Below are 12,301 nucleotides of genomic sequence, written 5' to 3' on the forward strand. Positions count from 1 at the left end.
AATATGCTCTGTTCCCAACCTTCTATACAGAATAAAGAGGTCCTTTTTCCTTCCATTTTTACCCTTTCTGCTTATGAACTATATGTTTCTTAAAGGTGGTTGACAAATAGGTGAATGTAACCTAACTGTTGTCCAAAAAAATTATATTTGAGAATTATGACCACATACAAAAATTGTCCTGCGAACAGGACACCCGTGGGATTTCCAGGTAAGGGTTACAACATTATTTTCAGTCACTTCAAACTACTATTGCTGAACGTGAACACTACATCGACCACTGCAGAACCTTGGCACTTGGCTAACCCATGCTGGACATGAAAATTCACCCTGATCTAAAAGATTTATTCTTCAGTTTCAGACACCCCGAACAGCTGGGTTTTGGCAAGCCCTTATCTTTTTACTCAAGGATGTCAGTTGTGCTACAGATTAGTTATCAGGGCAATAGCAAGGCCCTTTTATTTAGAGCAGCCGCAGAGCGCTGAGAGGAAGCGCAGAAGCGGCAGGAGCACTTCACAGCTTGCTTTGTTGACAAGGCAGCTCCTGGCCTGGGAAAGCCGGCGAGTGACCTACGCAGGCACCTGTGTGTTCCGACAGAAGTGCTTTCCTGTTGGGTAGCGGGACTTGTCCTGGCAGGATACAGCCCAGTTTCTGACACCGGCAGTTTGACAGTCAAGTCGTAGCAGAGATCTGCTAAGCTCTGGACTAAAGGAAAAGGTGAAGTTAGCATAATTGCAACTTGGAGTTTTAAAGAAAACACGTCTTCAGCTCACATGGCGTTCCATTTGCCCTGAAGCAGGCATTTCAAATCTTGGCAGCTCTGCAGACACCAGCCACCCTGGAAGCAAGGAAAGTTTTCTTTTCTCCTCCAACTACTTTTCCCTCATACCCAGTTCATTTGCTTGCTAATGAAAGCCGAATACATCCATTGCCTGGAAAATAGGGAGGTCCTGATCCTAATCATCTTCTGACAGCCTCTAATTGGGTATTCCACAAAACAGCCTGGGAAATATCCCTTAAGAATGGTTTTGAAAAAACAGAGCTTATTTTTCTTTGACCAATATGCAAGGGCTCATTCCAGCCTCCAGCCAACCAGCGTTAACGACAGCCACAGCCTCGTTGACAGATGTAACTCATTGCTCTGCCCACATCTTGTTTCTGTGTTTGGAAACCTGTGTTGTCACCTTGCCTATAAAATCAGTAACATAATTCAAGAGCTTAGAAAAGTTCACAAATAGTCACTGTCTGGGCACTAACGCAGACAGACCTTCTGGCCCATTTCTCACAGTAATGCCAGATGAGAAGCCACCCGGAGCAGCTGCCTATAGCTAAAGGTGCAAAGGGCGAACAATTCAGATTTAAATATGTATGGCAAATTCTCTAATTACTTCTGCTTTAAACTGACAGTATAGTCACATCCATTATAACATTACCCAAGCTACTTGATTAAAAAGCAGAAGAGTCAAAATTGTTGTCAACTGATTATGACACATCTGGCTTCAAAATTAGTCTGTCATCTCATAAAAAGCTAAATTTACAATAATTCTTTCCACAAATATAACTTACAAAGCCTGTTTCCTACCAGGCAAACCACATTCACCTTGTGTCTTACTCCGACCAAAAAGTTGCTGTAGCCAAAGCTGCAGGACAGCTGCTCTGATCACACCATGACTGCAGCACAGGCTTAAATCTCTGTGTACAACAAGCATCCAGTTAGTTATTTCCCACTGCGTTTTGTTAGAATAGATATATTCTAACTAAAAAGTTAGCTGGGTTAAAAAAAAAAAAAAATTGCTGTTCCACAACACCCAGATAAGGCACTGAGGTTCAAATGAATCCTCAGTTCTTCATCCTCAACACATTTTGCAATTCGTAATACTGCCCTCATGAGGTACCCTAGAAAATTAGCCAACCAACCAGCTTCCCCAGATGACCATGAGCTGTCTTCCTGAAGCTTTACCGTATTATTACAAATCAAAGCCTTAGAATTAGCAAAATACCATATGTTACATCTTCTTACTGCACCAAATAGCCACAGCACTTACAGCATTGCTTAAAAGCGATAACTTGTCAATGGACCAGACTACGCTATGCACCAATGACTGCTGAAATCCTGAAATCTGTCTGCATACAACCGAGTCAAACATTAAAATAACATGAAGTTAAGTGTCTGACAACACTCTGGCTAGTGCCATATCTGGAAGTTATAGTGTTTCATTTCTCATCAATTTTCCATAATAAAAATTAAAAAAACCAAAATAACTAAGGCAAAACAGAGCAAGCCATTGCTGTTCTGTTTTCTTTAGATTTTCAAAGGACTATTTCAATCATTATGAGATGAGCAAAGCAGCACATGCAAACTACTTCAAAGAGAAAGGAATAGGTAAGATATAATTGTTACTAACTTGCAAAAAGCAGTGAAACTTTATTTGTAGATAATTGTGGGCCCCATTTAGCAGGTCTAGCAGAAAAGAAGGATGCTATGCTACAGTACAGGAATGTTCAAATCAGTTTTTGAACACTGGATAACGTAACAAAGTCTCATGTCAGATCCCAACAAATTCCTACCCTAAACAAGGTACTGCTGGGCAATCAAAGGGAGCAGGTCAGTGGTAACAAGTTCAGTCACAGTTGCCTCCTCCACAAACACAGAGGCCCTGAACATGCCATCCTACCGCCTTCTGCTAAGAAACGTATTCCAGCGAGAGAGAAAGAGAGGGGAAGGAAAATGGGTCATTTCCTTTGTTCCTGTCAGGATGCAAGAAGTAAACTGCTAGGAACAGGCAGACTGGGAGCTTCTTAATAGGAACTAGCACAAAGAAAACACTATGAAAAATGTACAGAGTGTTTCCATATAAGGATATCAAACAACATTTTAAAATAACCACTTCAGAGTGACCTTAACAACCATCTCTACAAGCAGAAGAGCCCTCCTGATTTATCAAATGAGGCCTCTTTCTTTCCATCTGAGATTATATAACTCTGACAAATACTTTTTAAAAAGTATTTAATAACCTCATAAGGAACCACAGAAAGCAGTAAAGACTTAAGTGGGTTTCCCAGTGATGGAAATGGTCTTAACAACATTAGCATTCTGAAGTCATATTTTCAGACTTAAAGCAGACAGAGTAACACCAAGAATATCTCAGTAAAATGCCAGTATTTGTGGTTTCTCACATAAAGAACTACAAAAATACCACAAAAAAAAAAATCAAAGTCAAGTACGGAAGCACAAAAATAAATAATTTTTAAAAATGTATAACTTCTCCATGTGTCTTGCATACAGAGAAACAAGGGAATTATGTGAAAATGAAAAATTTCCTCACTGTATTCCAAACTGCATACAGGGGTATTCAAACACAAAGTGGTTGGGGTTTTTTTTTTTTTGGTAGCTTACACTATCGAAGTTGTATGAATCACCCAATTCGATCAAAGAACAGCAGGTCCAGCAGAGCCTGTTCTCTGTGACATGCTTTGTTTGTAGCACGTCCTCACCTCTGATTGGAAACCTCCTCCCAGAAGCTCCCAGGGAGAGGCATCACTCCCTCTGTATCAACGTGATCCCAGACAATTCCACTTTCCTCATTAGAAACAGGTGTTACCAATTGAAGGAATCCTCCTTTACACATTAACAATTGAATACATTGCTGCATTACTCTTTTGCAGGAAAATGACTGTATCACTTCCACCAAATACAGAATTTAACAGCAAATACAACAACAACAAAAACCAGCTATGGCACCTACAGGTAGACCAAGCTAAGTGTATGCCACTGCTTTGTCCCTGAATTAGCATTCAGTGTTCACAACTTTTACAGACTTCATTTTGATAATGTATTTGAACCAATGACACACCACATAGATTATTACTGGGAATGCACTGCTATTCATCAAAACTTGTAATGTTTCTGTGACTTAACAGCACACATATGCACAGCAAAGGGAGGCAAGGGCTAAGCAAGTAAGAGAGAAGAACCATGTATGAGCACTCTTCTTAAAAGGGAAAGGCCTAGAAAAAGCAATGCGTGAACCTATAGCTCTAATCCCAAATGTTAAAGTTCCATTTCAGTGTTAATGTATTACTCTAGACAACTTCCTTTCTTACTGTTATTTCAATGAATACAGTTGCTTAAAAAGCACAAATGAGGCAATGATAACATTCACATTAATCATCAGTTTTAGCGATTATGTGCTTCCTGCACAAGCAGCTTTTGGCATTATTTTCCCAGAGTTACTGTATCAGAGAAAAATACTGTAAAACAGACCTGTAAACATAAAAAGCAGGGGCTTTTTTAAAAATTAAAAAGCTAAACATATTATCCATGATCACTCATCAGGAAATAGGCAGCCCTGCCTCACGCCCACAAAGCTTAACTAGAATTGTGCGCATACTGGCAATGCATAGCAAACGGCGACAAGTTAGTATCGTAAATCACCACCGAATCACGCTCAAGTCCCGTGATACCATGCAGTCTCTAACCTGCACGGGAGCAATAATTTAAGACCTAAAAAAAAAAAGAAAAAGCGTAAAGCGCTCGTTCCATCTGTTGCCAAAGCCGGCCCGCGTCGCTCCGTGCGGCGGTGGGCTCTAGGAACAGCCGAGGAAGGCCCATGGAGCCAGAACGGCCCGGCCCGGCCCGGCCCGGCCCGCATCGCCGCCTACGTCACGCCGGGCAGATCCCAGCAGCACAGAGGCCTGGTCCACATCTCAAAAGTAACGCGTGCCTTGCTTTAAAAACAAATAAACTTGTGCGTAAAGCGGCCCACGACCCGACTGCGGGGCTTCGCGTGTTCTGCCCTGACACACTGCCCCCATCCATCAGCTTCAACAGCCTCGCCCCGGGAGGAGGAGGGAGGCCGGAGCCAGGGCCCTGGGCCCCGCACGGAGCACACGCTGCCGCGGGCGAGCTCCGGGGGCCGGGCCGCCGCCCCGCTGGCGGCTGCAGGCAAGGCAGGGCCGGGCCGGGGCCGGGGCCGGGGCCGAGCCCGTTCCGCCGCCCGCTGGCGGCTGCAGGCAGGGCCGGGCCGGGCCGCGGGCAGTGGCCAGGGGGAGCGGCGTGAGGGGGAGCGGCGTGAGGGGCAGCGGTGCGCGCCCACCCAGGCCGCGGCCCGGCCCCCGGCGCTTACCTGAGCCTGCGGCCGCCTCCGCCGCTACCGGCCCTCAGTCCGCCGCCTCCTCCCGCGGAGCCCTCCCGCATCCCACAGGCCACCGCGGCCGAGCGCCTGTCTACCTTCCGCACGACTCTATGGTCTAGGCCGCTTCCCGGGATAGCAACAAGGCGCGGCTGCGGGACGAGCGAGAGGAGGGACAGAGCGTCCCCACGCCCCCGCCGCTTGCCCGAGCGGCCGCCGGGGCAGCCGGCGCGGAGCGCGGGCGGGCGGCGGGGCGTTGCCATGGCGACCGCACCCTGCGGCCGCCGCCGCCCCGGTCGCTGTGGCGGGCAGCGGTGCGGGAACCGTGACGGGGGCGCGGGCCCGGCCCAGGGCCGCGGGGAGGGAGGGCGGCTCGGCGGCCCCTCTCCCGGGCCCTCCCCAGCTGGGCCGCCAGCCGCCAGCGTGGTGCCGGGGCACGGGTTTGGCGCCCGCCGTGCGGCGGCGGGCGAGCGCCTGCCCTCCCCAGGGGGCCCGGCTCCCCGGCAGCCGCCCGGCCGCTTCCCAAAACGCTTCACGCTCGTTGCCGCAGGAGGGACCGGTGCAGCGCTGCCGGGGTCCTCGGGGGTCATGGAATCACAGAAGCGTTCAGGTTGGAAAAGCCCTTCAAGATCATCCAGCCCAACCATTAACCTACACTACCAAGCCCACACTAAACCAATCAAGGGCAGACCAGACTGAACCATGTCCCCAAGTGCCACCTCTGCCCGTTTTTTGAACGCTTCCAGGGATGGGGACTCCACCACCTCTCTGGGCAGCCTGTTCCAATGCTTGACCACCCTTTCCGTAAAGAAATTTTTCCTAATTTCCAACCTAAACCTCCCCTGACGCAGCTTGAGCCCATTTCCTCTCGTCCTATCGCTAACTACGTGGGAGCAGAGCCCAACACCCCCTCCCTGCCCCTCCTGTCAGGCAGTTGCAGAGAGCGATGAGGTCTCCCCTCAGCCTCCTCTTCTCCAGGCTGAACACCCCCAGCTCCCTCAGCCGCTCCCCACCAGCCCTGTGCTCCAGACCCTGCCCCAGCTCCGTTGCCCTTCTCTGGACATGCTCCAGCACCCCAATGTCTTTCCTGTACTGAGGGGCCCAAAACTGGGCACAGCATTCCAGGTGCGGCCTCACCAGCGCCGAGCACAGGGGCACAATCACCTCCCTGCTCCTGCTGGCCACGCTATTCCTGACACAAGCCAGGATGCTGTTGGCCTTCTTGGCCACCTGGGCACACTGCTGGCTCATGTTCAGCAGGCTCTCGACCAACACCCCCAGGTCCTTTTCTGCCAGGCAGCTTCCCAGCCACTCTTCCCCAAGCCTGCAGCGTTGCATGGATTCTGCACCCAGCACCCGCAGCCGCTCTCCTCCTGCTTTGGCCCCGAGTGCCCTGCTCCAAAATACGGACCATCTGCTCCTGCTGACTTCCCAAAGGAAAAAAACGTGGGAGAAAGGCTCATCTGACAGAGCCACCCCTCAGGGAGGTCACTGCACTCCGACTACACGACACGGTAGCCAGCGCTACAGTGGTAACGACTTTGAAATGGTACAAGTCTGTCTTACGACCTCAGCTTCCCATCCCGCCAGCCGCACGCTCGGGCACCTGCCTTGTACAAACAGTCTCGGTCTGGAGCTACGCACACGAGTTAACCTTCAAGAATGAAACACAATCAGAGCCCGTTCTGCTTAAAATACTCTCTTCTCAAATTGTTTGATTCCTATTGCCTGCCCAAATACCATTGAGCTTTCAGATTGCCTCCACCTACAGCAGGTTTTAGCAATAGTCCTCGCAGTGGAAAAGCTTTTGTAGGTAGGTGTGATAGCCAGGGGGAAACCTAGCTTAAACATCGTGCTCTTTGACTGTAATGCAGTATGTAATATAAGCTGGTTTGGTTTTCAGCTGCTTGTCCGTATGTGAAGCAAATTTCTCTCCTAAACATTGTGCAAAACCCCCAGTGTGCTCATTTTACCTACACTATTGCTATCTCCTCTTTCATCACGGCATTCCCTCTGCTTAAGTGAGAGCCATTCTGCCTTGGTTGGTATCATCACTGAAGAGATGAGTGGGATTCTCGAAACCTAGAGTTTCGACAGTCACAGTGTTAAAGTAAATGATACCTGCAGTCAGATTACAGAACCAGATCACTTTCTCATGGTGAAACAGTGTTACATAGCTCAAACATTCAGTACAACACTGACAAGATTAAAACAGTATCAGCAGACATTCAGGGAAGGCTTTTTCCAACCTTCCAGCCACAAGGGCCGGGTTCAGGAAAGTTCCTAGTAATCCATCCGAATGTTTTGCAGAGGGCAGTTTGTATACGCAACCTAGCAGCAAATCTTTTGACTTACAATTTTGAATACCAAGCAGCACGTTTCTGTTTTGTCTGCATTTCCATCCATTAAGCAAACAGGGTTGCAGCTCACAACAGGAAAGTGTGGAAGTGAAACAAATGCTGCTGAAGGAAGACTGGCATTATTTGCTAATTCACATTGTGCTCATATTATCAACCGAGCATTGGTGTGATCTGAGTAGGAACAAGACAAAAGCCAATGAAAGCGCAACAAAGTTCCGTTTCCTAGAACAAAGTGTAATGTTATAACTCAAAGTACACGCTACCTTCTTGGAGGAGTTAAAAGATGGCATTTCGGTCTTCTTTAGAAATTAAGGTCTTATTTTCAATTATTCCATGGATATCCATATAGGTGTTTTGTACTGTCACCAAAGGAACAACAGTGGCAATTTTTCCTTCTTTCACTAAAGTAGAACACTGTGGTGCACACAGTGTTTTACACACATAAACTGCTATTGCAAATAACTGTTTAGCACTTGAAGAAATTATAAGAGATTAGCATGGACAATGCCAAACTACAGACTGGCATCAATACAGAATCTAATGGAAGTTAGTGCTTTCCCATGATTGTCCCTCCTTTCCTTTGGCAGGATTTAGTGCAATGGGTGAAACATTCTCCAGAAATTTCAAATGCCTCATTACTGAGGCAGACCAGTCATTTTCCCAAGTCGTGGCTGAATCAGATGGCTGACGAACTGTCACACTCAATGTTCAGGGAAGTCACAATCCTCCCAAAACGGTCCCATTCTGCCAGAAAGTAACATAAGGAAGGGCACTTCGGCTAAGAGCAAAGGTCAATTCTAGGCAGTGCCCTGCCTCTGCAGTGCCCAGTAGCAGATGCTTAGGAAAAGATAAAAGTAGCACCGTGTCTGTGTATCCTCCCAGCTTCCGGCAAACTGGTGCTCAGCAGCTTCCTGAGCCAGAAGTTTTATCTTGATAGCTTTCTCTTCCATGAATTTTTCTTGTTGCTTTTTGAACCCATCTCAACTTTTGGCATTAAAGAGCATCCTGTGACAATGAGTTTTACAGTGCATTAAGCATTTGGTGAAAATGTACTTTTGCTACTTTTGAAACCTGTTGTGAGACTTGTTATGAAACCTCAGTACGCAGGATCACCAAGCAGCAGAACTGGAACTATTTGGTGCATGTAACTGAGAAATGCTGCATTGCAGAAACCTGCAGAGAATGCATGCCCACAAAAGACGTACCGCATATTTGTTATTTCTCACACTGGTATTAGCAGAGGTGCAAACAGAAGAAATCATTGTATTGAAGAACACTGTTCCTCCTAAATTGTTAAATAGTCTAGAAATGTTAATGCAGTGAATGGCAGTCTGACTGTGAATCACCCATTCCCATAATTATTATTTCTGAAAGAATTTTGTTTTATCCTTCCCTTGGAAGCTGAAGTGCCTTTTATAAAAGTTCCTGATACATCTAGGTTTACATTATCAAAAGTACAATTAGAGTCCTTCCTTGAATTCAAATCTTAACTTTGTGTGGAGTCACGTCTTAGCAAGCTAGAAATACCTCATCCATTCAGCAAAAGAAAAGACATTATGAATCTTTTGTTCTGCTCCTTAACAGAGAAAGTGATACAATACTGATTATAATAAAATAAATACCACCATATAACTGAAAATTAAATTGAGTTTTGATAGATAAAACAACCCCATGTTCCTTGGCATTATTTCTACTAAGTTAAAAAAAAAAATAGAAGATATGCTGCTTAGACAAAATAAAACTGTCTCTTTTCAGTTATGAGATTCCTTTTAACTTGATTTTCTTTCAGTTGAGTCTGTTCCTCACATAGCTGAATATTTGGAATTTGAGCCTAAAATTATGTGTGACCGCTGTAATGGCTGCGCTATAAGAGCAATTCCTGGAGATATTGGCCCACTACTGTAAGACACTGAGCATCTTGAACTCTCCCAATATTTCCTAGAGATAAAATCACCCAAGTCCTGATTAAATAATTTATTCTTAAGCATATGCATAAATCTTTTTAATTTCCATAAGATTTAAGTTTGTGTTTGATTCAGAATATTTGTGCGTGCTTTGCTAAAATACAGTACATGGCTCCAGGGCCAAACCTTTTAGAAATAAATATGTAAGAGCTGCACATTGTGGGTGACATCCTCTTTTAAAGGATTACCAGAGAAAAAAGTACTTTGAACATAACTAGCGTGAATGTCAGATACCTTAATTTAGATATTCCCTGGGCTAATTTGTAGTATTTGGGTGTGGTGATAGACAGAAATTTAAGGGCAAACTTCCCATTCTTTGTTAATATTTGGTAAACGGGTGATTTGACATACTCTTCTGTGTAGTGCTTTATCTATAGAATCACTAATGGGGTGAACCATTCTAACATCTCAAATTTTCTGTGTTTTTGAGGACATGTTGCATCGGGAATCAGAAATGTCAGGTCCACTGAAAGCTGGTCTCACTGCTGAGCCCTTCTGAAGTGTGCAGCTCAGATCTTGAGCTCTGGTAGTGTATGAACAGGAAGCCAGTATCTGTGGATGCACCAGGATTTATTGACACAAGCTACTTTACAAGTTACCTAGTAATCCATAAGAAAATCTGCAACAGATAAGTCTTTTCCCTTGCTGGGGAAAAAAAAAAAAAACCAACAACAAAACAAAACGCATTTTTAGTGACACACTGCAGGAAATGAAGATTACGTTTGAATTACAGCACTCAGAGGAACAGAAGTGTTTCTTTTGCATTTACAAGCACAAGACCACCTTTTCAAGATGCTAATTATGGCAACAAAGAAGCAATAAGAACCTACAAAATTTCTCTGGAATAAGAGACATTTTGCATCTTTTCACCAGTAACAGCCATCCTTTCCTCTTACTGGAAACCACTTTTAAGAAGGGAATCAGGATTGACAAAACAGAGGCATGGTATTCATAGAATCATAGGACCATGGAATGCTTTGGGTGGGCAGGGCCCTTCAGAGCCCACCCAGCCCAGCCCCTGCAGTGCCAGGGACAGCTTTAACCAGAGCAGGCTGCTCACAGCCCCGTCCAGCCTGGCCTGGGATGTTCCCAGGGATGGGGCCTCCACCGCCTCTCTGGGCAACCTGTGCCAGTGCCTCACCGCCCTCACTGTAAAACATTTCTTCCTTATATCCAGTCTAAATCTATCCTCCTTTAGTTTAAATCCATTATTCCTGGTCCTGTCACAACAGGCCTTGTTAAAAAGATTCTCCCCATCTTTCCTGTAGGCCCCCTTTCAGCACTGGAAGGTTGCAATAAGGTCTCCCCGCAGCCTTCTCCTCTCCAGGCTGAACACCCCCAGCTCCCCCAGCCTGGCCTCGTAGGAGAGGGGCTCCAGCCCTCGGATTCCCGGAAACAGGGTTTGTCTCAGATGTATCTCGTTACAAACAGGGACAGCACTGCTGAAAATTAATCACTGTCATAATCAGAGAAGGTGTCCCCCATCACTAGCCCTGAACAGCTGTTAGTAACTTCATGGTCATGTCTTTACTAATTACTTTCAACATCTGCAATGTATATTTAAAACAATGGCATTTGTCCTTGCTGACGATGTTCTTTACAAAATGACATCTGATGTGATTTCCCAACAATTACATGTGAAAGAGGATCCTGGTACACCACAATCTGTGGAAGGAGGCTAACTTTGGAAGAGGACAAAATTAAACTACAGTTCTCCTGATAGGAAACGTGACATAGAATGGACCTTTAGGTATGAAACAATGTATGTTTCCTACAGCTTTCCCCCCACTTCCCCGCCTGTCCAAGCTTTAATACATTCTCAAGAGCTGTCCATAGCATTAAAGAGAAGTATTTGAAGTGACATGGCCTAAGCATATTCAGCGTGCTCTCTTGGTGAGCAGCATGATCAGGCTGTTTAGATGCTCATCTACAGACAGGACATTCTAAGCTTTGGGAAAGGGCCATCATTCACTGGATTAACTGCCCTGAAACACCATTAACACAGGGTATGGCTGTCCAGTGACACTGCAGTATCCTCTCAAAAGCCAAATTCAGAAAACAAGGTGCCAAAGAGTTAGGTGCGCAGCAGCTCGCCTGTGCAGTCCAGCTGGTCCTGACAGCGGTGACTGGAAATGCTCCTGGCGGGGGTGCTTTAGTAAGACATGGAGACATGAGGATCAATTCCAGCCAAGGGGAAGTTTCAGATGCTGATCCAGAGGTTTGTGTGTAGAGGAATTTGAGCAGGGAGGTGTGGAACTCAGTTCTAAGGATGGTTTAGCACAATTAATTTCCTCATTATGCGAGGAAAGCACTCATAACACCGTGTCAGTGTTCACACCGCGCGCAGCCCAGCCAGAACCCACGGCTCTGCCAGCAGGCAGTTCACAAAAAAAGCCCAGGCAGAGGGTGTGTGCAAAGTGCAGAGACTGGTACAGGGCTAGGGTAACTCTGTTTGGAAAGGGGTATACAGCAGCAAATATATGAAGGCTAGAAGCAGATTTGTAACCGCTTACACTGTTTTTCCAACTACATAAATCTATTTCCTTCCTTTCTTTTACATGAGTCTTGTCACATCACCATGAGGTGGAAGAGTAGCGTGAGCATCCATTTCTCAATCCTGAATGGCAGCAGCAACACTTGTACTAAAAAAAGGTGTTGGATCCTACATCATTAGCACCAGTCATAGAGCATTACTGGTCCCTCTTGCAAAATTCTGGTGTGGCTTTTAAATCATTGCTTCTCTCTGTTCAAAAGATGAACTAAAGAGAGGAAGTGACAATTTCATGTTAACCACTTCAGCTCATTTCCAAATAAATGATCTTGAGATAAATCCTATGGTGAAACTGTG

The 12,301-nt window shown here is 45.9% G+C and overlaps 1 protein-coding gene across 1 annotated transcript in view; it reads right to left on the bottom strand.

Annotated features, from left to right (window-relative positions):
• LOC104033045 (septin-2) overlaps positions 1-652 on the bottom strand; it is a 34,564-nt gene extending 33,912 nt beyond the window's left edge. The window contains exon 1 of the mRNA XM_009485567.2: positions 579-652. The gene's annotated coding sequence lies outside the window, so the exon portion shown is untranslated. The remainder of the gene's footprint in view (positions 1-578) is intronic.
• Between the last annotated feature and the right edge of the window lie 11,649 nt (positions 653-12,301).

The sequence above is a fragment of the Pelecanus crispus genome, chromosome 11 (assembly GCF_030463565.1).
Source record: "Pelecanus crispus isolate bPelCri1 chromosome 11, bPelCri1.pri, whole genome shotgun sequence".
Taxonomy (NCBI): domain Eukaryota; kingdom Metazoa; phylum Chordata; class Aves; order Pelecaniformes; family Pelecanidae; genus Pelecanus; species Pelecanus crispus.